The 24,437-nt window shown below is 40.3% G+C and overlaps 1 protein-coding gene across 2 annotated transcripts in view; it reads left to right on the plus strand.

Annotated features, from left to right (window-relative positions):
• LOC125755595 (peptidyl-prolyl cis-trans isomerase A-like) overlaps positions 1 to 24,437 on the plus strand; it is a 42,352-nt gene that overhangs the window by 15,622 nt on the left and 2,293 nt on the right. The gene's annotated exons all lie outside the window — the stretch shown is intronic.

Here is a 24,437-nt window from a genome sequence, read left to right on the forward strand (position 1 = left end):
ACGTAAATAGAAGTTGAAAGAAGCCACCATGTGGTGCTTGTATGGACATGTGTGGGTAATAGTGTATACATTGAGGGGTTATGGGGACAGAGCCTGGAGATTACTGGAGTCTTGGATGCCAGGCTGAGGGATATGTCTGCCGTCCAGAGCCATGAGGAATAATTGAAGGTGGTTAGATTATGGTGGTTAGATTAAGGTCGTTATGATTCAGACTGATTTACCAGATGAACTTTACAGTGGTCATAAAATGAAAAGTGCTAGAAACTGGGAGGATAAACAACTTAGTAGTATGAGGAAGTGGGGACCTGAACCAGGGCACTGGCCTTAATGAGCAAAAGAAGGGAATGGATTTCCAGTGAAGTGGGTTCTGCCAGAGGTGGCAGCCAAGATGGGAGTGAGGGGGTTGGAGGAGTCAGGGATAAGTGAGGGTTTGAACCTGGGTGAATAAATATGGTAACTAGTGAAGAACACTGAGGGCAGGGATTTGGGGACAGATATGATAGTGCAGGTAGCGAAATCATGAGGTATTTTTCAGAATCCATTCTGTACAAGGATGTACAATCCATTTCTTCCAATTTGATACTTTGTGGAGCTATCTCCGTGTCTTCTGCAAGCCCTGTAGTAACGTCACACCGTAGCAGACTACAAGATGGGTATTAAGCACACAGCTGAAGGGTTGCTGCCAAATTTGCAGAATTCCCTTCCTGTCTTAGGTGACAGCTGGGTTTCAAGGGCACGATAGTCCCAAGTACAGTAGGACCGTAAATAGGCTTCAGCTTGGCTGAGAAAGCCTTCATTTGTCTGTGTGGTTCTAAGCTGCTGCAGCTCTGAGAATTTCCTCACTCACATGCATTTTGGTTAATATGCTTACCACTTTAAAAGTTTTGACAGCATAATTTTCGTTTTGCAGTAATGATCTAATTCTTGCACTGCTTTCTGAAAGAGGCCCATGTCCCTGATTTGCAGTGATCCAGGGTGAAGCCCTTATCCTTGCTGACTCCCCCTTAGAACCCTTGATCTGTGTTTATAGTGGCCCTTGCTGAAGTGAATCGTGTCCCAGGAATTTCATTCCGAAGGTGTGGAGTTGATCCGTGACATGCAGTTTACATTGCTGTTGACAGTGGAAATCCCTTGGCTAATGGATAATTCATTACTCAGCCCCACCCATAATTCCAATAATCAGGAGTGCCTCAGAGCTTTTTGTGAAAGTAGCCAGAACAGGAAAATGCATTCTGTTTTCTGAGTCCTGCCTCTTCAAATTGGCATCTGTAAAAATGACACCCCATAGCAGTATTTCTTAAAGCCTATTTGACCACAGAACCCTTGCCTAGTTGTAATGTAGCAGTGGAAAACCACGAGGTGGCCATGACAAATAATCAAGGTCAGATTGAAGCTAAGAAAAAAAAAAGTCTCATAGATAAGTCAATTATAAGAAGTGGTCAACACTTGATTCATTTTTTTAAAACCTTGTGACAGAATGATATAAATTGGAGAATTCAACTCCAATTTATTATTACTAATTACTAATAAGATAGCACATTCCTATATTGAAAGTACAAAACAAGATCCACAACTTAAACCAGCGATTCTCAATCAGACCACAAATACCAAAGACAGGGTGTTTGCTGCCTATATGTAGAAGTTCAATCACACATCATCTCCTCCTGCATCAGCTCATCATTCATGTAACTTTCTTGAATATGGCACCCATTTATTGATGATAAGATTTTTTTTAAAAGATTTTGTTTGCTTATTCATGAGTCACACACAGAGAGGCAGAGACACAGGCAGAGGCAGTGGGAGAAGCAGGCTCCATACAGGGAGCCTGATGCAGAACTCCATCCCGGGTCTCCAGAGTCACACCCTGGACTGAAGGCAGATGCTTAACTGCTGAGCCACCCAGGCGTCCCTGATGATAAGATATTAACATGTAATCAGAACAACTGTATAATGTGTTTGCTGTTCTCCTTTTATATGAAAACTAGATACCATCCAGTAGCTAGGGTTACTCAGAGAAATGTATACATGAGTATAGAAATATATATATATATATATATATATATATATATATATATATATATATATAAATATACATATGGAGAGGATTATTACAGAAATTAGCTGACTCAATTATGGAGGCATAGTAGTTCTGCGATCTGCCTGCTGCCTGCAAGCTGGACAACCAGGAAAGCTGGTGGTATAATTCAGAGTTTGAAGGTCTGGGAATTGGGTAGCCAGTGGTGTGAGTTTGGTGTGGCTCTGAGTCCAAAAGCCTGAGAATCAGAAACTTCAATGGAGGGAGGTGAGCAGAAGAAGACAGATGTTTCAGCTTAAGCAGAGAGAATGAATTTGTCCTTCCTCTGCCTCTTCGTTCTGTTCAGGCCCTCAATGATTTGGAGGATGCCAACCTATATTGGTAAAGATCTTTGCTCAGTTTAATGATTCAAATGGTAATCTCTTCGGGAGACATCCTTACACGCATACCCAGAAACCCAGAAACAATGCTTTATGAGCTATTTGGGCATTCCTTAGCTTAGTCAAATTGACACTTAAAATTGACCATCTCAGGTTGCCTTGAACACCTTAGTTTCATGTCCTACAGAAGCCTTAAGATTCCCCAATATTTCCTGTCAAAGGATTTATATTGTCAAAACACTCCTCTTCCTCCCAGGTCAACAGGAATGCAACACGTTCTGTTTCCATAGGACAGGCACTGCATGTCGTACCATGGTTTCTAAGGAGAAGACTTGCAGGTTTTTAGGGAGGGGTCTCATTGCTACTCATGTGACCTTTACCATGTAACTGCTAGTCTTCCCACCCTGGTGACTTTATTCCTACTTTTGTATTCCTTGTCTAGATAAATAAGCTCACTTTGCACATCTCACTTTGTCAAGATGTTTTCCTAAAGAAATATGAGCTCTCTCACATGAGAGTATGAGTTCTCCATCTGACGAATAAAATGATTTCCAAAGTGAATTTTAGGAGAAAGAAGTAACAATTGTTTTAATTTTGATAAATTGTTTTAGTTTTGATAAATCTGCTAATCTGTCATGATCTAATTTGCCCCAGGGAACATAGTTTGGGAATTGGTATATCTGTCTTTTAGTGTTCTAATAATCTTTTGGGATTATCTTAAAAATGCCACTCTGTGGAAGAAAACTAGCCCCTAAATCGGTAAGACTGCTGTGTTGTTTTCTGTTATTTTTATTTTTATGTAATTTCAAACTTACGGAAAAGTTGTAAGACTGGTATAAGAAACTTCATATACACTTTGCCCAGATTCTCCAGTTGTTTGTTTTGCCCCATTTGCTCTATCATTTTCTTTTTCTATATACAATGTATGTAAGCAATATATGCATACTATTTTTCTTTTTTAAAAGATTTTATTTATTTATTTTAGAGAGAGAGAGCACGAGTAGGGGCAGGGTCAGAGGGAGAGAGAATCTCCAGCAGGCTCCTCCACCCCGAGTGTGGAGCCCAAAGTTGGGCTCAATCTCATGACCCTGAGGTCATGACCTGAGCCAAAGTCAAGAGTCTGTCACTCAACCGAGCCACCCAGGCGCCCCTATGCATATTATGTTTCTGAACCACTTAATAAGTTGGAAACATTTTTACTAGATATTTCAGTGAATATTTTCTAGAAATATTCTTTTATACAATTATAATAATTTTTCAAAATCAGGAAATTTTATGATATAATGCTATTTCCTAATAGGCCATAGTCAAACTTTGTCTATTGTCCTATTAATGTTCTTTATAGTTATATTTTTCCTCTCATCAAGGATCTAATCCCAAATTATATAATGCATATGCCTGTCATGTCTCTTTAGTCTCCTTTAAATCTGGAATCGTTTTTAGTGTTTATATTTCGTGATGTATATTTTGAGGGTTCAGGCTAGTTATTTTGCAAAATGTCTTTTTGAGGAGATTCAAGTAAGGTATTTTGGGCGGAAATACCACCGATGTCAATGTTGAGACCTTGTTTGGCTTTCCAAACAAGTCAGTTCTTCACTTCTTTACCAGCTGGGTGTCCTACAATCCAATTCAATTCTGATTCTAACTACTAGTAGTTAGCACTAACGACCACTAGTAACTAACTTCTGACACTCTACTGCTACCAGGTAGTACAGACTGCACAGTCCCACTACATTGTCCCCAGTTCCCAGTTCAGATACCAGTCACCAACAGGGTCCCTAGGCTACTCACATTTATGTCTATCTACAAATTAGATGATTTTCTCACTCAGGTTCAATAATTTGCTAGAATGACTTACAGAACTCAAGAAAGCATTACATATGCAGTTACAGTTTTATTATAGTGGATACAATTCAGGAACACCTAAATGGAAGAGATGCATTGGGGCAAGGAATGGGAGGTGGGTGACACAAAAATTCCATGCCCTTTCCAGGGTGTGCACCACCATCCCAGTACATAGATATCTTCATCAACCCAGAATCAAGGTTTCATTATGTAGACATGATTGATTAAATCCATTGATGTCTACATTCAATTTCCAGCCCCTTCTCTGTTCTCTAGAGGTCAGGGTGGGGCTCAAAGTTCTAACCCTCTAAGAACTCATTTGTTTTTTCTGGTCCCCATCTGGAAGCTATCTGGGATCCACTCCCTATGACTCATCTTATTAGAATGAAGTTAGGTATGGTTAAACGGGGCTTGCTATGACTATCAAAAGACTTTCCTATTTCTCAGGGAATTACATAGGTTTTAGGAGCTCTGTGCCAGGAACCTGGGACAAAGACTAAATATATATTTTATTAAATACTCATAGTATTCTCAGCATGTGTTATCAGGAAACACGTGATATTAGTTTACCCTAGTGTTGATGATATTAATTTTAAAAACTTGGTTAGTGGGGTTCACTAGGTTTCTCCACTATAAAGTTAGTGTCTGTATTTTTTTAATAATACATTTATTTTTTATTGGTGTTCAATTTGTCAACATACAGAATAACACAGTGCTCATCCCGTCAAGTGCCACCCCCAGTGCCCGCCACACAGTCATCCCCACCCACCGCCCTCCTCCCCTTCCACCACCCCTAGTTCGTTTCCCAGAGTTAGGAGGCTTCCATGTTCTGTCTCCCTTTCTGATATTTCCCACTTATTTTTTCTCCTTTCCCCTTTATTCCCTTTCACTATTATTTATGTTTTCCAAATGAATGAGACCATATATTTGTCCTTCTCCGATTGACTTATTTCACTCAGCATAATACCCTCCAGTTCCATCCACGTGAAAGCAAATGGTGGGTATTTGTCGTTTCTAATGGCTGAGTAATATTCCATTGTATACATAAACCACAACTTTTTTTTATCCATTCATCTTTCGAAGGACACCGAGGCTCCTTCCACAGTTTGGCTATTGTGGCCATTGCTGCCAGAAACATCGGGGTGCAGGTGTCCCGGCGTTTCACTGCATCTGTATCTTTGGGGTAGATCCCCTGCAGTGCAATTGCTGGGTCCTAGGGCAGATCTATTTTTAACTCTTTGAGGAACCTCCACACAGTTTTCCAGAGTAGCTGCACCAGTTCACATTCCCACCAACAGTGCAGGAGGGTTCCATTTTCTCCGCATCCTCTCCAACATTCGTGGTTTCCTGCCTTGTTAATTTTCCCCATTCTCACTGGTGTGAGGTGGTATCTCATTGTGGTTTTGATTTGTATTTCCCTGATGGCGAGTGATGCAGAGCATTTTCTCATGTGCGTGTTGGCCGTGTCTAGGTCTTCCTCTGTGAGATTTCTGTTCATGTCTTTTGCCCATTTCATGATTGGATTGTTTGTTTCTTTGCTGTTGAGTTTAAGAAGTTCTTTATAGATCTTGGAAACTAGCCCTTTATCTGATACGTCATTTGCAAATATCTTCTCCCATTCTGTAGGTTGTCTTTGAGTTTTGTTGACTGTATCCTTTGCTGTGCAAAAGCTTCTTATCTTGATGAAGTCCCAATAGTTCATTTTTGCTTTTGTTTCTTTTGCCTTCGTGGATGTATCTTGCAAGAAGTTACTGTGGCTGAGTTCAAAAAGGGTGTTGCCTGTGTTGTCCTCTAGGATTTTGATGGAATCTTGTCTCACGTTTAGATCTTTCATCCATTTTGAGTTTATCTTTGTGTGTGGTGCAAGGGAGTTGTCTAGTTTCATTCTTCTGCATGTGGATGTCCAATTTTCCCAGCACCATTTATTGAAGAGATAGTCTTTCCTCCTTTGTCGAATATTAGTTGACCATAAAGTTCAGGGTCCACTTCTGGATTCTCTATTCTGTTCCATTGATCTATGTGTCTGTTTTTGTGCCAGTACCACACTGTCTTGATGACCACAGCTTTGTAGTACAACCTGAAATCTGGCATTGTGATGCCGCCAGCTATGGTTTTCTTTTTTAAAATTCCCCTGGCTATTCGGGGTCTTTTCTGATTCCACACAAATCTTAAAATAATTTGTTCCAACTCTGAAGAAAGTCCATGGTATTTTGATAGGGATTGCATTAAATGTATAAATTGCCCTGGGTAACATTGACATTTTCATAATATTAATTCTTCCAATCCATGAGCATGGAATATTTTTCCATCTCTTTTGGTCTTCCTCAATTTTTTCAGAAGTGTTCTATAGTTTTTAGGGTATAGATCCTTTACCTTTTGGTTACTTTTATTCCTAGGTATCTTATGCTTTTGGGTGCAATTGTAAATGGGATTGACTCCTTAATTTCTCTTTCTTCAGTCTCATTGTTAGTGTATAGAAATGCCACTGACTTATTTGCATTGATTTTGTATCCTGCCACGCTGCCAAAATGCTGTATGAGTTCTAGCAATCTTGGGGTGGAGTCTTTTGGGTTTTCTATGTAGAGTATCATGTCATCGGCAAAGAGGGAGAGTTTGACTTCTTCTTTGCCAATTTGAATGCCTTTAATGTCTTTTTGTTGCCTGATTGCTGAGGCTAGGACTTCCAGTACTATGTTGAATAGCAGTGGTGAGAGTGGACATCCCTGTCTTGTTCCTGATCTTAGGGGAAAGGCTCCCAGTGCTTCCCCATGGAGAATGATATTTGCTGTGGGCTTTCTGTAGGTAGCTTTTAAGATGTTGAGGGATGTTCCCTCTATCCCTACACTCCAAAGAGTTTTGATCAGGAATGGATGCTGTATTTTGTAAAATGCTTTTTCTGCATCTATTGAGAGGATCCTATGGTTCTTTTTTTTTCTCTTGCTGATACGATGAGTCACATTGATTGTTTTACGAGTGTTGAACCAGCCTTGTGTCCCGGGGATAAATCCTACTTGGTCATGGTGAATAATCTTCTTAATGTCCTGTTGGATCCTATTGGCTAGTATCTTGTTGAGAATTTTTGCATCCATGTTCATCAGGGATATTGGTCTATAATTCTCCTTTTTAGTGGGTTCTTTGTCTGGTTTTGGAATTAACTTGATGCTGGCCTCATAGAATGAATTTGGAAGTACTCCATATCGTTCTATCTTTCCAAACAGCTTTAGTAGAATAGGTATGGTTTCTTCTTTAAACGTTTGATAGAATTCCCCTGGGAAGCCTTCTGGCCCTGGACTTTTGTGTCTGGGAGGTTATTGATGACTGCTTCAATTTCCTCCCTTGTATTGGCCTGTTCAGATTTTCTATTTCTTCCAGTTCCAGTTTTGGTAGTTTGTGGTTTTCCAGAAATGCGTCCATTTCTTCTGGATTGCCTAATTTATTGGCGTATAGCTGTTCATAATATGTTTTTAAAATTGTTTGTATTTCCTTGGTGTTGGTAGTGATCTCTCCGTTCTCATTCATGATTTTATTAATTTGAGTCTTCTCTCTCTTCTTTTTAATAAGGCTGGCTAATGGTTTATCTATCTTATTAATTCTTTCAAAGAACCAACTCCTGGTTTTGTTGATCTGTTCCACAGCTCTTCTGGTCTCGATTTCATTGAGTTCTGCTCAAATCTTTATTAACTCTCTTCTTCTCCTGGGTGTAGGATCTATTTGCTGTTTTTTCTCTAGCTCCTTTAGGTGCAAGGTTAGCTTTTGTATTTGAGTTCTTTCCAGTTTTTGAATGGATGCTTGTATTGCGATGTATTTCCCCCTTAGGACTGCTTTTGCTGCATCCCAAAGATTTTGAACGGTTGTATCTTCATTCTCATTAGTTTCCATGAATCTTTTTAATTCTTCCCTAATTTCCTGGTTGACCCTTTCATCTTTTAGCAGGATGGTCCTTAACCTCCATGTGTTTGAAATCCTTCCAAACTTCCTCTTGTGATTTAGTTCTAGTTTCAAAGCATTATGGTCTGAAAATATGCAGGGGACGATCCCAACCTTTTGGTATAGGTTAAGATGTGATTTGTGACCTAATATGCGGTCTATTCTGGAGCAAGTTCCACGTGCACTTGAGAAGAATGTGTATTTAGTTGCGTTTGGATGTAAAGTTCTGTAAATATCTGTGAAATCCATCTGGTCCAGTGTATCATTTAAAGCTTTTGTTTCATCCAATCATGAAATGGACAAAAGACATGAAGAGAAATCTCACAGAGAAAGACATAGACATGGCCAACATGCACATGAGAAAATGCTCTGCATCACTTGCCATCAGGGAAATACAAATCAAAACCACAATGAAATACCACCTCACACCAGTCAGAATGGAGAACATTAACAAGGCAGGAAACCACAAATGTTGGAGAGGATGTGGAGAAAGGGGAACCCTATTGCACTGTTGGTGGGAATGTGAACTGGTGCAGCCACTCTGGAAAACCATGTGGAGGTTCCTCAAAGAGTTAAAAATAGACCTGTCCTACAACCCAGCAATTGCACTGTTGGGGATCTACCCCAAAGATACAGATGCAGTGAAACGCCGGGACACCTGCACCCCGATGTTTCTAGCAGCAATGTCCACAATAGCCAAACTGTGGAAGAAGCCTCGGTGTCCATCGAAAGATGAATGGATAAAGAAGATGTGGTTTATGTATACAATGGAATATTACTCAGCCATTAGAAACGACAAATACCCACCATTTGCTTCAACGTGGATGGAACTGGAGGGTATTATGCTGAGTGAAGTAAGTCAATCGGAGAAGGACAAACATTATATGTTCTCTTTCATTTGGGGAATATAAATCATAGTGAAAGGGAACAGAAGGGAAGGGAGAAGAAATGTGTGGGAAATATCAGAAAGGGAGACAGAACATAGAGACTCCTAACTCTGGGAAACGAACTAGGGGTGGTGGAAGGGGAGGAGGGCAGGGGGTGGGGGTGAATGGGTGATGGGCACTGAGGGGGACACTTGAGGGGATGAGCACTGGGTGTTATGCTGTATGTTGGCAAAGTGAACACCAATAAAAAATAAATTTATTATAAAAAAAATAAAGCTCTTGTTTCTTTGGAGATGTTGTGCTTAGAAAACCTTTCGATTGTAGAAAGCGCTAGATTGAAGTCACCAAGTATAAGTGTATTATTATCTAAGTATGTCTTAACTTTGGTTATTAATTGATTGATATACTTGGTGGCTCCCACATTTGGGGCATAAGTATTCATGATTGTTAAGTCCTCTTGTTGGATAGATCCTTTAAGTATGATATAGTGTCCCTCTTCATCTCTTACTACAGTCCTTGGGACAAACTTTAATTTATCTGATATGAGGATTGCTATCCTTGCTTTCTTTTGAGGACCATTTGAATGGTAAATGCTTCTCCAATCTTTTATTTTCAGGCTGTAGGTGTCCTTATGTCTAAAATGAGTCTCTTGTAAACAGCAAATAGATAGGTCTTGCTGTTTTATCCAGTCTGAAACCCTGTGCCTTTTGATGGGGTCATTAAGCCCATCCACGTTCAGAGTTACTATTGAGAGATATGAATTTAGTGTCATCATGATACCTATTCAGTTCCTGTTTTTGTGATTGTTTCCTTGGAATTCCTCTTTCTTTTACAGGGTCCCCCTTAATATTTCTTGCAGAGCCAGTTTGGTTGTCACATATTCTTTCAGTTTCTGCCTATCTTGAAAGCTCTTTATCTTTCCCTCTATTCTGAATGAGAGCTTTGCTGGATAAAGTATTCTTGGCTGCATGTTCTTCTCATTTAGGACCCTGAATATCTCTTTACAGCCCTTTCTGGCCTGCCAGGTCTCTGTGGATTGGTCTGCTGTTGGCCTAATACTTCTCCCCATAAAGGTTAGTGATTTTTTGTCTCTTGCTGCTTTAAGGATCCTCTCTTTATCTTTGGAATTTGCAAGTTTCACTATTAAATGTTGAGGTGTTGAGCTGCTTTTATTGATTTTAGGGGGGGATCTCTCTATCTCCTGGATCTGAATGCCTGTTTCCCTTCCCAAGTTAGGGAAGTTCTCAGCTATGATTTGTTCAAATACAGTTTCTGGACCTCTGTCCCTTTCGGCGCCCTCGGGAACCCCAATTAAATGTAGATTTTTCTTTCTGAGGCTGTCATTTATTTCCCTTAACCTATCCTCATGATCTTTTAACTGCTTTTCTCTTTTTTCCTCAGTTTCCTTCCTTGCCATCAACTTGTCTTCGATGTCACTCACTCGTTCTTCTACCTTATTAACCCTTGTCGTTAGGACCTCCAGTTTGGATTGCATCTCATTCAATTGATTTTTAATTTCTGCCTGATTAGATCTAAATTCTGCAGTCATGAAGTCTCTTGAGTCCTTTATGCTTTTTTCTAGAGCCACCAGTAGCTTTATAATTGTGCTTCTGAATTGGCTTTCTGACATTTAATTGTAATCCAAATATTGTAACTCTGTGGGAGAGAGGACTGTTTCTGATTCTTTCTTCTGAGGTGAGTTTTTCCTTCTAGTCATTTTGCTCAGTGCAGGGTGGCCAAAAACAAGTTGTGCTGGAAAAAGGAGAAAAAGAGAGAAAAAAAGGAAAAAAAACGGGGGGTGGGGGCGGGGGGGACAAACAGAAAACAAGGGGGAGTATCCTCTGATTCTATATACTGTAAATCCCTCGACTTCCCCTGGAACTTTCCAGTGCTGCTTGGTCAATAACTTGCTTTTCCCCTGTTCTTCTAACTGGTCTTCTGGGGGCGGGGCCTGCTGTGCTGATTCTCAGGTGTGTGCACCTGGAGGAGCTGCCCAGCCCCCTGCCAGGTGCACGGCTCAATGGGAGCTGCTTATCCTGTGTGGCCCCTGCTCAGTTCCAGGTACAAGGTGACACCAGGAGGAACAACAACAGTGGCAGTGGCCTGCTCTCCAGCCCTAGAGTCAGGTCCTGCAGTAACCTCTCAGTCCGCAGGGGCCTGGATGCTCTGGGGGCAGGGGGCGCAGATCTTTACAGGTCCGGGCCGCCCGGGGGCAGGAGCCTCCTTGCTGTCCTGTGTCCTCCCAGACTCTGCCTGACCCGGGGGGAGCACCGGATCCAGGGCTGTGTCCTCCAGCGCCCTGGGCTCTGGGGCCTGCACCCCTGGAATTGCACTCCCGGCCTGCAGCCCCCTCTGCGCAGAGCCGCCGCCTGAGCTGCCACCTGAGCTGCTCTCGGGGCCCCACCAGGCACGCGCTGCAGCCCTTTAGGGAGTTTGGCCCGCGGTGTGTGGTGCCCTCTCCCCTGGGGCGCAGTTCCTCTGTTAGTGTCCCTGGGAGCCTGAGGGCATCTCTGCCCCTCCTGGGATCCTGCGCGAGCTCCCTACCAGCGCCTTTCCATCCAGGAAGGTTGGTAAAGCTCCTGCTTCTCTGGGCCTGGGCTTTCCTGTCCTGGGGGCGCTCCTTGTGCGGCCTTAACCCTGCTCCTCGCGGGGTCCCTTCCCCTTGGATGCTTTTTTATTTCTTTATTTTTTTTCCCATTTTCCTACCTTGATAGAAGTGCAAACTCTTCTCACTGTAGCATTCCAGCTGTTCTCTCTTTAAATCTCAGACCGAATTCATAGGTTTTCAGGATGATTTGAAAGTTATCTAGGTAAGTTGGTGGGGACAGGTGACTTGGAGACCCTACTCTTCCACCATCTTGCCCCGCCTCCCCCCAATTTTCTCGTTTTTCAAAATTATTTTGACTATTCTAGTTCATTTGTCCTCCCATGTAATTTTTAGAATTAACTTGTCTATGTTTACAAAATATGCAGCTAGGAATTACATTGGTATTGCTTTATCTACATTTCACAAGTTTTGGCATGCAGTAAGTTTATTTTCCAGGAACCTGGGTGGCTCAGTCAGTTAAGCATATAACTTTGCTCAAGTCATGATCTCGGGGTCCTGGAATCAAGCTTCAAGTTGGGCTCTGTGCTCATCAGGGAGTCTGTTTCTCCCTCTCCCTCTGCCCCTCCCCCAGCTCATGTGCTCTCTCTCCCAAATAAATAAAATATTTAAAAAAATCATTCTTGTCCAGTTTAAATATTTTCTAATTTCTCTCATGAGTTCTTCCATTACCCATAAGTAAAAGGTGCATTGATTAATATCCATATATTTGGGTGAATTTCTCAATACATTTTCATTATTGTTTTCTAATTTACTTGTATTTGGTTTGGAGAATTATCCTTGTATAATTTTAAACCTATTAAAATTTCTAGAGACTTGCTTCATAGACCAGCATAATGACTGTTCCATGTGTACTTGAAAAGAATGTGTATTCTGGGGCACCTGGGTGGGTCAGTTGGTTAAATGTCTAAGTGACTGACTCTTGGTTTCAACTCAGGTCATGATCTCAGGGTCCACACTGGATGTGGATCCTGCTTAAGCTTCTCTTTCCCTCTTCCCCTTCCCACTCCTGCCTGTATGCAGACATGTTCTCTCTCTCAAAAGAAAAAAAATTCTGCTACTCTTGGGTGTAATGTTTTATAAATGTCACATAAGTTGGTTGATACTGCTATTCAAGTCTTCTGTATCTTTATTGATTTTCTATCTACTTGTTCTATCACTTAGTGAGAGAGGAGTGTTGAAATAATCCACAAATAATGGATTTGCCTATTTTTCCTTTTATCTGCCAGTCTTTTATGTTTATTATATTTTTATTATCATGTGCCTATGCAATTAGGAATGTTATGTTTTCTGGATAAAGTGACCCTTTTTTATCATTATGAAATGTAACAGTATTTTTTTTTGTCTTCTGGTCAACTTTCTCTGATGTCAGTTTAGCAGTTCTTCTTTCTTACAATTAGTGTTTATGTAGCTAGCATTTGCCATCCTAGTATCTTAATCTGTATGACTTGCTTAAAGAGTGTTTCTTGTAGACACCATATGATTACATCTTATTTTTTAAACCAGTTTGATAATCTCTGCCTTTAATTGGTGTATTCAGACTATATAAATTTTTATAATTATTTTTATAGCTGGATCTAATGTGACTATCATGCTATTGGTTTTCTGTTTGTGTCGTCTGTTCTTCATAATATTTTTTTTCCAATTTCTTTGCCTTCTTTGGTTGAATATTTCTTTGAATTTTATTTTGTGTTCCCCACTGGCTTACTACTAACACCTCTTTTTAAAAATTGTTTAGTTGTTGCTCTGGGGTTTATAATATACATCATTAACTTACTACATTCTGTTTTCAAATAATATATTATTTATTATCACTTGACATACAATATAAGGATCTGCTAGGGCTTGTTCTACAGATACTACAATAGCAAAATTGGGATAAACAAAGGAGTTGCAAAATCTTGATGTGTGCTGAATGTTGCTGGTGGGAGTATAGGAGTTCATAATTATTCTCTTTCAACTTTTATATATATTTGAAATATTCAGGAACATTTCAATAAATTTTTAAAGACCTAGAAATTTGTATAGGTGATTTCACAAATTTATTTTCAAATGAATACTGAAAATCTAAGAGAAAAAAGGAAAAGAAGGTGAGAGAAAAAGATAAGGAAGCAGAAAAGGAGAAAGGGCAGGGCCAGAGTGACTTACCCATCAGGCACTTTGCTTCTTTATTAGTGGTAGGAGATTTGAGTTTTTTAATTTGTCCTTTAGTTCAAAGGGAATGTCTTAGTGTACTCCCAGACTCCTAAAAATATCCCGAGTATGGCATGCCTCTAAATATTATGGAGCTTTTCTCCCATACTCTGACATGCATTCATAATACTTGGAATTTCCCATTCTCTAGCTTTAGTTAGCATGCTTCCATGAATATGCTAGACCATTGTGAGGTCCTGAGGAGTGTCACGATGATCAAATTATTTTCATACTGTACTGTGAAAAGAAGAATTATCATACCTTTGAAGCAAGATTTTGGATGTATACAGGCATAGTTCATTTTCTTTGTTTGTTTTGCTTTATTGCACTTTACAGATAACATTTTTTTTTTAACAAATTGGTTTATGGCAACCCTGAACTGAGCCAGCCTTTTGGCACCATTTTTCTAACAGCATTTGGTCATTTCCTGTTCCTGTGTCACATTTTGGTAGTTCTTGTAGTATTTTAAACTTTTTCATTATTACATTTGTTATAATGATCTGTGATCAGTAATCTTTGATGTTAAAGTTGTAATTGTTTTGAGGTGTCATGACCATTTAAGATGGGGAACTTAACTAATGATGTTTTGTGTTTTCTGACTGCTCCACTGACCAGCCACACCCCTATCTTTTTTCCTATCCTTAGGTCTCTCTATTCTCTAAGACACAACAATATTGAAGGTAGGCTAATTAAGAACCCTACCGTGGTCTCTAAGTGTTCAAGTGAAAGGAGAGTTGCATGCCTCTCGTTTTAAATCAAATGCTGGAAATGGTTAGGCTTGGTGTTGAAAGCTGAGATAGACCAAAAGCTAGACCTATTGTGCGGAACAATCAAGTTGTAACTGCAAAGGAAAAGTTCTTAAAGAAAATTAAAAGTGTTACTCTAGTGAACACACAAATGAAATAAAGTAAAACAGCTTTATCTCACTTCTCTTCCTGAATGCTTTCTCTTGCACCATGGAGGAATATTCCAAAACATGTTTCACATGACTTCTTAGAGAATTCACAGAGGATGACCCCAGAGTGGAAACTTGCTCATTAGCATACTCCTTGTTGTGCTTCCCAAATAAACTAACTCCACCTAAATCCTGGTCTCACTGTCTGCTTTTTGGAGGACCCAAATTAAGATAGTAGGTAAGACACTATATCTTTGTTATAAGGAGGCTAAGTTCTACACGCTAATCTTTACTGATCCAGCCCTAGTGAACTCAACTAACCTAAAATGGCAGTGTAGCTTTTCCTTAAGATAGAAATATTGCAAAAGGTGTGACTTCTTATAAAAATGTATGAGTAAAATAATGTGATTGTCAAATTAATTTTAAAATATAACACAGAATCTTAATTTACCAGTAAACAGTGAACAGTCACTTATTCAATAAAATAAATTGGGGGACGCCTGGATGGCTTAGTGGTTGAGTGTCTGCCTTCAGCTAAAGGCATGATTCCAGGTGCAGGGATTGAATCCCATATCGGGCTTTCTGTGAGGAGCCTGCTACTCCTTCTGTCTGTGTCTCTGCCTCTGTCTCTGTGTCTCTCATGAATAAAAAAATAAATAAAAATAAAATAAATTGGAACAACTGACTAGCCAATTGAAAAAAACATATGGTTGGATTCCTATTTCATTCCTTACAACAAAATAAATTTTAGATTTAAACATTAAAACTGAAGTCAACATAATCAGAGGAAATAAAAAGGATTCTCTCAGAGTAATCTCAAGCAAAAATATAAAACCTAGTAAATAGAATTTTAGATTGATAAATTGGACTATAATAAAATGTAACATTGTTTTTACAAAAACAATTTTAAAAGAGAACCAATTAATTAGAGCAGCTGCCTTTTGTCTCTATTTGGATATCTGTGTTTAAAACCTGTGAATCTTTCTCTGACTTATTTTCTAAAATCAAGTTTAGTCAGATTGTCTTTTTGGTTCATCGTTCCATTTCTTTGGCTCCACTAGATAGCTTTTTCCTATGAATGAATAAAGAAGATGTGGTTTATGTATACAATGGAATATTACTCCGCCATTAGAAACGACAAATACCCACCATTTGCTTCGATGTAGATGGAACTGGAGGGTATTATGCTGAGTGAAATAAGTCAATTGGAGAAGGACAAACATTATATGGTCTCATACATTTGGGGAATATAAAAAATAGTGAAAGGGGATAAAAATGAGTGAGAAATATCGGAAAGGGAGACAGAACATGAGAGACTCCTAACTCTGGGCAACGAACTAGGGGTGGTGGAAAGGGAGGTGGGCGGGGGGTGGGGATGACTGGGTGACGAGCACTGAGGGGGGCACTTGAAGGGATGAGCACTATGCTATATGTTGGCAAATTGAACACACACACACACACACACACACAAAAGATAGCCTTTTCCTCTTTTTGTCCCTGCCTGATACATTGTTAGATTCTCTCCCCATCTATTCCTGGAGTGCATTAAAGAAATGACCACAAAGTGACAGGAGCACACAAGTAGAACACCTAATATTTCATAAGGAAATGCTTTTCCAAAGATAAGATGTTTGACCTCTGTTAAGAGAAAAACAGGAGTTTCCCAGAGCAAGGGAGTGGGGGAGGGTGGTAAACAGCATTTTGGGAATGAGAATTGCACATACAGATGTGCAGTCATGGCAGAGCCACATATATTCAAAATAGAAAATAGCCAGTGGGTGCAACTCGTGCAAAGCATAATGGAAATGATATCAGAAATGTTGTTTGACTCAATTTACAAAGAGCAGCATTCAGAAGTTATCTGGACCATATACAGAAGGTGTCTGATGAGACATGTGTTTTTAAGAGACAGGATTTCCAAAAACACTGAGAAGACAAATTGGGGGAAAAACTGGGCAGGTACCAAAGGGAGCATTATAAATGCACATATTTTAAATATCAAAGTTGAATTTTGAGCAAGAACTATAATAGTTTTAAAAAGAGAACCAAAGGAGGAGGAGCAAGATGGCGGAAGAGTAGGGTCTCCAAATCACCTGTCTCCACCAAACTACCTAGAAAACCTTCAAATTATCCTGAAAATCTATGAATTCGGCCTGAGATTTAAAGAGAGACCAGCTGGAATGCTACAGTGAGAAGAGTTCGCGCATCTATCAAGGTAGGAAGACGGGGAAAAAGAAATAAAGAAACAAAGGCCTCCAAGGGGGAGGGGCCCCGCGAGGAGCCGGGCTGAGGCCGGGGCGAGTGTCCCCAGGACAGGAGAGCCCCGTCCCGGAGACGCAGGAGCTGCACCGACCTTCCCGGGGGAAAGGGGCTCGCGGGGAGTTGGAGCAGGACCCAGGAGGGCGGGGATGCCCTCGGGCTCCCCGGGACAGTAACAGCAACTGCGCGCCCAGGAGAGTGCGCCGAGCTCCCTAAGGGCTGCAGCGCGCACGGCGGGACCCGGCGGGACCCGGAGCAGCTGAAGGGGCTCGGGCGGCGGCTCCGCGGAGGGGGCTGCGCGGCCCCGGGAGCAGCTCGGAGGGGCTCGGGCAGAGGAAGAGGCTCTGTGCGGAGGGGCCTGCGCGGTTCCAGGAGCAGCTCGGAGGGGCTCGGGCGGCGGCTCCGCGGAGGGGGCTGCGCGGCCCGGGAGCGCGAATCCACCAGCGCAGGCCCCGGAGCACAGGGCGCCGGGACACAGCCCAGGATCCGGTCTCCCCCGGGACAGGCAGAGGCCGGGAGGGCCCAGGACAGCGAGGACGCTCCTGCCCCAGCTGAGCAGATCAGCGGCCCCGCCCCGAGCCTCCAGGCCCTGCAGACGGAGTTCCTGCCGGAGCTGAATCCAGGTTTCCAGAGCTGCCCCGCCACTGGGGCTGTTCCTCCTGCGGCCTCACGGGGTAAACAACCCCCACCGAGCCCTGCACCAGGCAGGGGCACAGCAGCTCCCCCAACTGCTAACACCTGAGAATCAGCACAACAGGCCCCTCCCCCAGAACACCAGCTAGACTGACAACTTCCAGGAGAAGCCAAGGGACTTAAAGAACACAGAATCAGAAGATACTCCCCGGTGGTTCTTTTTTTGTTTGTTTTTGTTTTTGTTTTTGTTTTTGTTTTGTTTTGCTTTTTGATTTGTTTCCTTCCCCCACCCCCTTTTTTTTTCTCCTTTCTTTTTCTTTCTCTTTTTCTTCTTTTTTTTTTTTTTTTTCGTTTTTTTTTCTTTTTCTTCCCTTTTTTTTTTCTCTTTCTCTTTTCTTTCCTTCTTTCTCTCCTCTCTTTTTCTCTTTTTCCCAATACAACTTGCTTTTGGCCACTCTGCACTGAGCAAAATGACTAGAAGGAAAACCTCACCTCAAAAGAAAGAATCAGAAACAGTCCTCTCTCCCACAGAGTTACAAAATCTGGATTACAATTCAATGTCAGAAAGCCAATTCAGAAGCACTATTATACAGCTACTGGTGGCTCTAGAAAAAAGTATAAAGGACTCAAGAGACTTCATGACTGCAGAATTTAGAGCTAATCAGGCAGAAATTAAAAATCAATTGAATGAGATGCAATCCAAACTAGAAGTCCTAACGACGAGGGTTAACGAGGTGGAAGAACGAGTGAGTGACCTAGAAGACAAGTTGATAGCAAAGAGGGAAACTGAGGAAAAAAGAGACAAACAATTAAAAGACCATGAAGATAGATTAAGGGAAATAAACGACAGCCTGAGGAAGAAAAACCTACGTTTAATTGGGGTTCCCGAGGGCGCCGAAAGGGACAGAGGGCCAGAATATGTATTTGAACAAATTCTAGCTGAAAACTTTCCTAATCTGGGAAGGGAAACAGGCATTCAGATCCAGGAAATAGAGAGATCCCCCCCTAAAATCAATAAAAACCGTTCAACACCTCGACATTTAATTGTGAAGCTTGCAAATTCCAAAGATAAGGAGAAGATCCTTAAAGCAGCAAGAGACAAGAAATCCCTGACTTTTATGGGGAGGAGTATTAGGGTAACAGCAGACCTCTCCACAGAGACCTGGCAGGCCAGAAAGGGCTGGCAGGATATATTCAGGGTCCTAAATGAAAAGAACATGCAACCAAGAATCCTTTTCCAGCAAGGCTCTCATTCAAAATGGAAGGAGAGATAAAGAGCTTCCAAGACAGGCAGCAACTAAAAGAATATGTGACCTCCAAACCAGCTCTGCAAGAAATTTTAAGGGGGCCTCTTAAAATTCCCCTTTAAGAAGAAGTTCAGTGGAACAGTCCACAAAAACAAAGACTGAATAGATATCATGATGACACTAAACTCATATCTGTCAATAGTAACTCTGAATGTGAACGGGCTTAATGACCCCATCAAAAGGCGCAGGGTTTCAGACTGGATAAAAAAGCAGGACCCATCTATTTGCTGTCTACAAGAGACTCATTTTAGACAGAAGGACACCTACAGCCTGAAAATAAAAGGTTGGAGAACCATTTACCATTCGAATGGTCCTCAAAAGAAAGCAGGGGTAGCCATCCTTATATCAGATAAACTAAAATTTACCCCAAAGACTGTAGTGAGAGATGAAGAGGGACACTATATCATACTTAAAGGATCTATTCAACAAGAGGACTTAACAATCCTCAATATATATGCTCCGAATGTGGGAGCTGCCAAATATATACATCAATTATTAACCAAAGTGAAGAAATACTTAGATAATAATACACTTATACTTGGTGACTTCAATCTAGCTCTTTCTATACTCGATAGGTCTTCTAAGCAAAACATCTCCAAAGAAACGAGAGCTTTAAATGATACACTGGACCAGATGGATTTCACAGATATCTACAGAACTTTACATCCAAACTCAACTGAAATACACATTCTTCTCAAGCGCACATGGAACTTTCTCCAGAATAGACCACATATTGGGTCACAAATCGGGTCTGAACCGATACCAAAAGATTGGGATTGTCCCCTGCATATTCTCGGACCATAATGCCTTGAAATTAGAACTAAATCACAACAAGAAGTTTGGAAGGACCTCAAACACATGGAGGTTAAGGACCATCCTGCTAAAAGATAAAAGGGTCAACCAGGAAATTAAGGAAGAATTAAAAAGATTCATGGAAACTAATGAGAATGAAGATACAACCGTTCAAAATCTTTGGGATGCAGCAAAAGCAGTCCTAAGGGGGAAATACATCGCAATACAAGCATCCATTCAAAAACTGGAAAGAACTCAAATACAAAAGCTAACCTTACACATAAAGGAGCTAGAGAAAAAACAGCAAATAGATCCTACACCCAAGAGAAGAAGGGAGTTAATAAAGATTCGAGCAGAACTCAACGAAATCGAGACCAGAAGAACTGTGGAACAGATCAACAGAACCAGGAGTTGGTTCTTTGAAAGAATTAATAAGATAGATAAACCATTAGCCAGCCTTATTAAAAAGAAGAGAGAGAAGACTCAAATTAATAAAATCATGAATGAGAAAGGAGAGATCACTACCAACACCAAGGAAATACAAACGATTTTAAAAACATATTATGAGCAGCTATACGCCAATAAATTAGGCAATCTAGAAGAAATGGACGCATTCCTGGAAAGCCACAAACTACCAAAACTGGAACAGGAAGAAATAGAAAACCTGAACAGGCCAATAACCAGGGAGGAAATTGAAGCAGTCATCAAAAACCTCCCAAGACACAAGAGTCCAGGGCCAGATGGCTTCCCAGGAGAATTTTATCAAACGTTTAAAGAAGAAATCATACCTATTCTCCTAAAGCTGTTTGGAAAGATAGAAAGAGATGGAGTACTTCCAAATTCGTTCTATGAAGCCAGCATCACCTTAATTCCAAAGCCAGACAAAGACCCCGCCAAAAAGGAGAATTACAGACCAATATCCCTGATGAACATGGATGCAAAAATTCTCAACAAGATACTGGCCAATAGGATCCAACAGTACATTAAGAAAATTATTCACCATGACCAAGTAGGATTTATCCCTGGGACACAAGGCTGGTTCAACACCCGTAAAACAATCAATGTGATTCATCATATCAGCAAGAGAAAAACCAAGAACCATATGATCCTCTCATTGGATGCAGAGAAAGCATTTGACAAAATACAGCATCCATTCCTGATCAAAACTCTTCAGAGTGTAGGGATAGAGGGAACATTCCTCGACATCTTAAAAGCCATCTATGAAAAGCCCACAGCAAATATCATTCTCAATGGGGAAGCACTGGGAGCCTTTCCCCTAAGATCAGGAACAAGACAGGGATGTCCACTCTCACCACTGCTATTCAACATAGTATTGGAAGTCCTAGCCTCAGCAATCAGACAACAAAAAGACATTAAAGGCATTCAAATTGGCAAAGAAGAAGTCAAACTCTCCCTCTTCGCCGATGACATGATACTCTACATAGAAAACCCAAAAGTCTCCACCCCAAGATTGCTAGAACTCATACAGCAATTCGGTAGCGTGGCAGGATACAAAATCAATGCCCAGAAGTCAGTGGCATTTCTATACACTAACAATGAGACTGAAGAAAGAGAAATTAAGGAGTCAATCCCTTTTACAATTGCACCCAAAAGCATAAGATACCTAGGAATAAACCTCACCAAAGATGTAAAGGATCTATACCCTCAAAACTATAGAACACTTCTGAAAGAAATTGAGGAAGACACAAAGAGATGGAAAAATATTCCATGCTCTTGGATTGGCAGAATTAATATTGTGAAAATGTCAATGTTACCCAGGGCAATATACACGTTTAATGCAATCCCTATCAAAATACCATGGACTTTCTTCAGAGAGTTAGAACAAATTATTTTAAGATTTGTGTGGAATCAGAAAAGACCCCGAATAGCCAGGGGAATTTTAAAAAAGAAAACCATATCTGGGGGCATCACAATGCCAGATTTCAGGTTGTACTACAAAGCTGTGGTCATCAAGACAGTGTGGTACTGGCACAAAAACAGACACATAGATCAGTGGAACAGAATAGAGAATCCAGAAGTGGACCCTGAACTTTATGGGCAACTAATATTCGATAAAGGAGGAAAGACTATCCATTGGAAGAATGACAGTCTCTTCAATAAATGGTGCTGGGAAAATTGGACATCCACATGCAGAAGAATGAAACTAGACCACTCTCTTTCACCATACACAAAGATAAACTCAAAATGGATGAAAGATCTAAATGTGAGACAAGATTCCATCAAAATCCTAGAGAAGAACACAGGCAACACCCTTTTTGAACTCAGCCATAGTAACTTCTTGCAAGATACATCCACGAAGGCAAAAGAAACAAAAGCAAAAATGAACTATTGGGACTTCATCAAGATAAGAAGCTTTTGCACAGCAAAGGATACAGTCAACAAAACTCAAAGACAACCTACAGAATGGGAGAAGATATTTGCAAATGACATATCAGACAAAGGGCTAGTTTCCAAGATCTATAAAGAACTTATTAAACTCAACACCAAAGAAACAAACAATCCAATCATGAAATGGGCAAAAGACATGAACAGAAATCTCACAGAGGAAGACATAGACATGGCCAACATGCATATGAGAAAATGCTCTGCATCACTTGCCATCAGGGAAATACAAATCAAAACCACAATGAGATACCACCTCACACCAGTGAGAATGGGGAAAATTAACAAGGCAGGAAACAACAAATGTTGGAGAGGATGCGGAGAAAATGGAACCCTCCTGCACTGTTGGTGGGAATGTGAACTGGTGCAGCCACTCTGGAAAACTGTGTGGAGGTTCCTCAAACAGTTAAAAATATACCTGCCCTACGACCCAGCAACTGCACTGTTGGGGATTTACCCCAAAGATACAAATGCAATGAAACGCCGGGACACCTGCACCCCGATGTTTCTAGCAGCAATGGCCACGATAGCCAAACTGTGGAAGGAGCCTCGGTGTCCAACGAAAGATGAATGGATAAAGAAGATGTGGTTTATGTATACAATGGAATATTACTCAGCTATTAGAAATGACAAATACCCACCATTTGCTTCAACGTGGATGGAACTGGAGGGTATTATGCTGAGTGAAGTAAGTCAGTCGGAGAAGGACAAACATTATATGTTCTCATTCATTTGGGGAATATAAATAATAGTGAAAGGGAAAATAAGGGAAGGGAGAAGAAATGTGTGGGAAATATCAGAAAGGGAGACAGAACGTAAAGACTGCTAACTCTGGGAAACGAACTAGGGGTGGTAGAAGGGGAGGAGGGCGGGGGGTGGGAGTGAATGGGTGATGGGCACTGGGTGTTATTCTGTATGTTAGTAAATTGAACACCAATAAAAAAAAAAAATAATCTATGAATGCTATAGAAAGACTATGAAGGATGAAAACATTTTCCATATATTTTTAAAACAATGTATTTTTAAGAGTTGATATTATGGGTTTACTGTAGGATTTTACTTATGATTTTCTTGAATTGCAAATTTTAAAAAATTTCATGTCCTAACGAGCATGTCTTGAATTATTTAAAAGAATACATAAAAGTATGTTTACAATACAGGTAGTTGGTATTACCTCAGAATTTGTGAATTCAGACATAAAATGCGCAACATATGTATTCCTAAATCCTTTGATGTATAATTTATATTTACAACATGAGTTTATAGTTTGCACACCTATAGTGAATTTTAAATAGTAAAACTAGATTATTTATTCTTAAATATTCTATTATCAAGAGTTGGACTACTAACAATTTCACATTTAAATTTTAGGAGAAATTGACAAATGTACAAATATCTCTAAAGATATATTTTCACTGCATATTTCTGCTCATGAATTTGTCACATGTGACTGTGCATTACCATTTATATGAATTCACAATTTATAACCTATCTGTTTTAAATAATCCATTAAAATTTATAACATGAATGAAAACTAAATATAGAAAAGGTGGCTAAATACTACACATTGATTCAATGGATAAATTTATATTATAAAATAAATTATTCAGTTCATGCTTTCTGGCAAAATCAGATCTTCCTATCATATTATTTTAAATGCACTATTAAAATCAAACATACCACATAATATATTCATTCTGGCATACAGCATCGCTCAAGTCTTTCTCAACTTCACATTTATTTCCCTGTCAAATTGTTCTAATAATAGCACCCTAAAAATAAAGAAATGGAAAAGTGTTAAGTCAAATTTGGTTGGCATCAGAATTTCAGATCAAAAGACAGAAGTTTCATTTGCCTACTATCAATCACATTATTTGACGTGACTTGAGAGAGAGAGAGAGAGGAGGGGAAGGGAGGGGGTGGAGGCACAGAGAGAGAACATATTGTGACCGAACATCTGAACAATGCCTAGTTCCTCATTTGAAACACATGTTTTTTTGTTTTGTTTTGTTTTGTTTTGTTTTTGTTTTTGTTTTTGTTTGAAACACATATTTTCAAACTCTAACAATTCAATTAAACATCGTCCTTGATATTTTTCCTTTGGAATTTAACACTGCTGCCCACCATCTTTTGCCTCCAGAGAGCTGTTTTCCTCAGAGCTCTCCTCAGCTGTGGTGCCTGTGGTGTTTGTTTGTTTACAAATGCTGTATTCTCAATATTGGAAGGATGTGTTTGCTGTTAAATTTGTATTTATCATATTAACCTTCCCTTGAATT

Source organism: Canis lupus, chromosome 8, assembly GCF_003254725.2.
Source record: "Canis lupus dingo isolate Sandy chromosome 8, ASM325472v2, whole genome shotgun sequence".
Classification (NCBI taxonomy): domain Eukaryota; kingdom Metazoa; phylum Chordata; class Mammalia; order Carnivora; family Canidae; genus Canis; species Canis lupus.